The sequence below is a fragment of the Cebus imitator genome, unplaced genomic scaffold (assembly GCF_001604975.1).
Source record: "Cebus imitator isolate Cc_AM_T3 unplaced genomic scaffold, Cebus_imitator-1.0 Scaffold605, whole genome shotgun sequence".
Classification (NCBI taxonomy): Eukaryota; Metazoa; Chordata; class Mammalia; order Primates; family Cebidae; genus Cebus; species Cebus imitator.
In genome coordinates, this window is record NW_016107920.1 from 664,063 (window position 1) to 670,628 (window position 6,566).

A 6,566-nucleotide genomic window follows, 5' to 3' on the forward strand; every position below is an offset into this window, starting at 1 on the left:
TTTTTTTAACTGTACTTTAGGTTCTGGGGTACATGTGCAGATCATGCAAGATTGTTGCATAGGTACATACATGGCAAGGTCAAGGTGGTTTTCTACCTTCATTCCTCCATCACCTATATCTGGTATATTTTGATAGAGATAGGGGATTTAGCATGTTCCATACATTACTGGTGAAAGTACAGACTGGTGCCATATGACCTAGTAATCTAAGTACATTGGTTCCATAAATGCAGCAATTCTACTATAATATGAACCGGCACGATGACCTCCCACTGAGTTCTTATTTGTGAGGTATTGGAATTGATAGAAGTTAGAGATAATGCAGTAATATGGTTGTCCATACCTGGAAGAGTAGATAGGCAAAAACTAGCCCTTGCATACCAATGAGTACTTTGCAATGTCATAACTATATGGCTGGAACCTAAAACATACTACTTAACTCCAGGAAGGTGTTGGTGAAGAACTGCTTGAACCATACCCTAAAACACTGACAGAGTGAGATCAGGTAAAAATTGAAAAGAAGAAAAACTGACAAGGATGAAAACAAATGATAGGCACCTCAAAAGATAATTATTTGAATTTCAGAGAATCAAAGAAATATCTATGAGAAAAATCAATAAAGCCCTGAAATTATTTTCCCAAAATGGCTCCACAATCAAGCTGTGTATACCAGCAGGGGGAAAAATAACTCATGCCTATAGGGGGTTGGAGGAATCAATGCTGGATTTACATAATTTTGTTCAATATATGATGGCAACAATATTTTTAAGTATTAGCTGAACTTAATTTTGAGTCCATTTAAGGATGCTAACCTAAATGAGTTTTTGTTTAAATCATTTAATATACATTTTAGTCTGTATTTCAATAAAATTTATTTTTTGTAGACTTTTTCTACTTCTGATTATCCTGGAATACTAATGAATGCTGTACTCCTCCCAAAATCCATTACTCCACTCCTTCTGTTAAAGGTGTCTCTGTTTCTTCCACCTTGACAGGTGTTTCCCTGCTACTATCTCCTCAGGACCTCAACACTATTCTCCCTATTTCTCTAGTGTAAAAATGCCTTCTGTTTCTTTTAAAGAGAGACTCAAAGCAGAGCTTTGTGGGCCCCTGTGAATACAGATCTTCCTCCTACCCTCAGCCATACCCTTATTAGAGTTCACAGCCATGCTAGGAAGCAATCTAAGTAAGGGATGGGGCAGGGGCAGACTTAGTATACAAATATTAATCTCTTAAATCTGGGTACCAACTCCTGTCTTTCATACATTTACCTCTTGTGTTCTCACTCCAGTAATTTTTGTTGCAACTGATATATTGAATATATTGACCCAATCACATTTCAGTGTTCTTCACCATTTTTACATACTTATTTTTATCATTTTCTCAAATTACTTGCCTATTAAAAAACTAAGTACCTCCAAACACTTTGATTCTTATTAACCTCCGTTGCACTCACTAGACAAAATTCTCACCTGATTTTAATTCATCTCTTGCCAAATCATGTTTGTCCTCAAGCAGTTATATAAGATAGAGAAACTAACCAATATGATCTAATCAATCCCACTTTAATTGTGTGAGCATAATCCCAAGGAATCCTCTGTAATTTCTGGTAAACCTACTATACCATTGGACAAATTACTTTCACACTCTTTGAGAATATTATTTTATGCTTTGTCTCTCAACTAGATATCAACATCTTTTATGCCCTATTCTCTATATATCCACTGAGTTAACTTCTCAACAAAATAAAAAATAAATCATGAGAATATCTTCCTTTTTTATTTCTACTATCAGATGTACAAACCTACCTGGTCTGTACACACGTGGTCTCCATTGTCTCCTGTTAAAACAGTTGGCCTATGTGAGGTGCTCAGATATGAAGTGAACTCTTCCATTGGCACAGTGAGTTCCACTACCTTCTATGTATTTAAGAGTGTTTCCTTCCTCTCTCTCTCATACGTGATTAATCCTTACTTTCTACTAGACCATTTCTATCATCACATAGACATGCTGTCATTTTCCCCATGTTGATAAAAGAAAAATTAGAAATAGGCTTTCCTTAGCTATTAATTTCCCCATCTTTGTGATTCCCTTTTTCATAGCGAAAATACTTAAATAATATGTTGATACTATTTTTAACTGTACTCATTTCAGAAGCTCTCCCAGCTCTTCGCTAAACATTAATGTAGCAAAGTTCTATTTAAAACTGTATTAGCATCAGTAGTGTTTCTTTATGCTAGTAGTAAACTATCTGTAAAAGAAATCAATAAAACAGCTCTGTTTACAATAGCTGCAAAAGTAGGATATCTAGAAATAAAGATTTCTACACTGAAAATTAGAAAAATTTGATGAAAAAAATTGAAGAGGATGCAACTAAATGGAACAATAACCCATGTTTAGGAATTGAAAAAATAAACATTGTTAAAATGTCCGTACTACCCAATACAATCTACATATTTGGTGCATGCCCTAGTGCAATATCAATGATATCCTACACAGAAACAGAAAAATATCCTAAAATTCATATGGAAACACAAAGGAACCCAAATAGTCAAGACAACTCTGAGCAAAAAGAACAAAGCTGTAGGCATTACATTACCTGACTGTAAGATATACTACAAAGCTATAAGAATCAAAACTGCATGGTACTGGCATAAAAACAGACATATAGACCAATGGAACAGAAAGAGACCCAGAAATAAATTCATGTACCTATAGCCAACTGATTTTCAAAAAAGGTGTCAAAAACATATATTGCCAAAAATAGTCTTTTCAATAAATGGGGCTGGGAAAATGTATATTTACATGCAGAGTAATCCTATTTGAACCTTATTTCACTCCATATATAAAATTCAACTCAAAATAGATTAAATACATAAATGTAAATACTGAAATTGTAAAGCACTTGAAGAAAACATAGAGGGATGCTCCATGACATTAATCTGGGCAATTATTTTTTGGAAATGACCCCAAAAGCACAGGCAGCAAAGAAAAAATAAACAAATAGGATTACATCAAACTGAAAAGTTTCTGCACATCCAAGGAAACAATCAATAGAATAAAGAGACAACCTACAGAATGGCAGAAAACATTTGCAAACTACTTTTCTCAAAACGTGTTAATATCCAGAATATATATTAATAGCAAAAAAAAAAAAAAACATTCAAATAACTCAATTATAAAATGGGTAAAGAATCTTAATAGAGACTTCTTAAAAGAAGACAAATGACCAGAAAGTATATGAAAATATTTTAATGCCAGTAATCAAGACCACAATGAGATACCACCTTATTCTAGTAGTTAGAATGGTTACTATGAAAAGATGAAAGAAAACAAGCGTTGATAAAGATATGGACAAAAGGGAAAAGTTACACACTGCTGGTAGGATTTTCAGTTCATACAGCTACTATATAAAACAGTATGGAGGTTCCTGAAGATATTAAAAATAAAACTATCATGTGATACAGCAATCCCACTACCAGGCACATTTTTAAAGGAAATGAAATCAGTATGCTGAAGATATATCAGCACTCCCATGTTTATTGCAACACTACTTACGAATAGCCAAGATATGAAAGCAAACTAATCATCCAACACTGGATGAATAAAGAAAATGTGGGATACATAGACAATAGAACACTATTCAGCCATAACAAAAAGAATGAAATCCTGTCATTGGCGACAACATGAATGAACCTGGAAGACATCATGTTAAGTGAAATAAGCCAGACACAGAGAGACGCATACTGCATGTTCCCACTCATATGTGAAATGTTTTAAAAAATAAAATAAAATAATGTATATTATAAAAGCAAAGAATAGAATAGTGGTTACCAGCCCTGGGGAAGGAAAAACGGTGAGGAGGATGGGGAAAGGTTGTCCAACAGGTACAAAGTAACTATCAGATGGGTGGAATAAGTTCTGTTGTTTTATTGTATAGCAAAATGATTATGGTCAACAGTAAAGTAGTATATATTACAAAATAACTAGAAGTGAAGCTTCGAATATTGTCATCACAAACAAATAATAAATGCATCATGAGATGGATACACTAGCTATCCAAATTGGATCATTATACAACATGAATATGTATCAAAATATCAAATTGTACCCCATACATATGTACAACTATAATGTGTCAATTAAATATTAAAATAGATTAAAAATAAAAAATCTATATTACAAACTTCTAGCTCTGACAGAATAGCTTGCATAAGTTTAACTCTTCTACTAAGAACAAATAGAAAATGTTAATAAAGAAACATCTATTTGAAAAAAATCAGAGAACTACCAGGGCAGCCAGGACGTGACATCCAAGATCCAAGAGAGAATGGAAGTACGTTGCTATTTCCCTTCAAGCATGTGAAAATTGCTAAGCAACGCATGAAAAGGAGATTGGAGTGGACTGGAGTATTATAAAGGTGCTTACATCTAAAACTTATGATGATATTTGAGAACAATGAAATCCACTGGTCACTTTTGAAGGATGCTAAGGAACCAAGTCATTATTTTGAAGCTACTAAAGGGAAAGACTTAAGCATGGTTCCTGCTTCTTTTATAAACTATTGTTTAGGGCAACAAAACAGGTGATAAAAGGAAAATTATCTATATAGATCTTACACAAATGGTGGCAGGTAAACAGAGTTCAGTTGCCTAAAGAAGACTCATAGGACCCAAAATGGTACTTTTTACACAGCTCCAATTTAAAAGAGAAGTAGGATATGTTGTATTAAATCATTAAAGTCAGTATGTAACCAAGTCCAAGCTCGTCCCACTTACTGCATGACAGCCAATAAGTCACGAGCCAACATGTTGGGTCAAGGAAGGTGACTTTATCTGGGAAGCCAGCAAACTGAGTAAATGGCAGACTAGTGTCCTAAAGAACATCTTAAGTTAGTATGAACTTCTGTCTCCTTCTTATGTTAATTAATGGAAGGAGGATGAGGAAGGGGTTGAGATCAAGAAGTGACCAATGGCCACAAACATCAGGACACCAGCAAGGGTCAAGGGAGGTTGTGAAACTTCTTGATTCTTTGAATGACACAAATCAGGTCACAATATTCCTATAAATCTTTAACATGACACTGTTACTTGTGTGAATACTTTCTTATTTCCTCAGAGGTTAATTTCAGGAAAGGGAGTGTTGTCATCATTTTTTTCTTTAAAGTTTAGCTGTAAACTAAATTCCTCCTATAATTAGCTGGTCTACGTGTAGAGATAAACAGCATCTTTTAACCTAAAGGATATTACTGCAGGGAGTGTGGGACAAAATGGAGCCAGTCATGCTAAGCCTCCCTCCACTGCTACAAGTGTCTGCAAAAAGGCTGAAAGCTTTCTCAAAGCAAGTAAGTTCAAAGAAGCCAGGCACCTTATTATTTATGAAGTGGTCTTGTAAAAGAAAAAAAAAAATCCTGATTCTGATCTAACCTGTCTCAATCTAACTACCAGCTTTCGGGAAATACAGAAGACAAAGGAACGTGTTAAATAACACTATGTGGGTACAATTAGACAAAGACATCTTGTGGAAAACTGCAGGATAAAAGGATTCATTTTCTTCAACAAAAATTTGAAAGCAAAAAATGTTGGGCTACAGAGTAAATACATTTCAGAGCATATCAACCAATGGCAACTTGTGGATGTTATTTTGATTCTGGTTCAAATAAAATCGAGTAGTATACAAAAACAGAAGAAATTCAAACACAATATATATTTAATTACTTTTAAAAATTAGGTGTTATTCTTAAAAGAAACATGTGGAATAATGGTACAGCAGTTACATATTTTCAAACAACTTTATATTTTAAAGATACTGCCTTAGAATGTTAAGATTAAATGAGATAAAGCACATTTCCCAGCACAAAATCAGCACTCAATAGATGACAATTATTATTTTTTTAAGGTGAGAGAATACAATAACCTCCAAAATCCTTTCTACTGTATTAAAATTTCTTAAATCATGCTACTTAAGGAAAAATAAAAGGAAGTTTTAAATATGTGCTAGACTGATGGTCAGAACTTCATCTGGATAGTAGCAATAACAGACCTACATCTTCCTAACATCCACATAGCTCACTTACTCAGATTTAAATTGGAAAAAGCAACCAATTTTAACTTGTTCAACAATTTAACAAATCGTTTTTCTTCCTGTATTCAGAGTACAATTATGTAGAATCTTAAACTTGTAATGACATTGAAATAACATTTTTAATGTGATAATGATCATTTTGTATATTTTGAGGAATACTACTTCATTTATTTTTGTTGTTTTACAAGTGAAGAGAAAATACCTTTGCCTAAAGCAGAACATTTAGCATGAACTGAGTTACTATTACTCTTATAAAAACCTGTAGAATAATATCTGCCCTCATTTTTATATGAGAGAAATAATCCTTGTAAAGAAAAAACATTCATATATCTATCTTATGTGAGGTAACACAGCAGACACACTATTGTGATTTGAAGCATACAAAAGTTATAGATTCCGTACAATGAAAAATATTCAAAATGTATTATTTACTTCTGAGTTAGGCTTAACCATCTGGTATTCCTTATAATAAATGAATGGA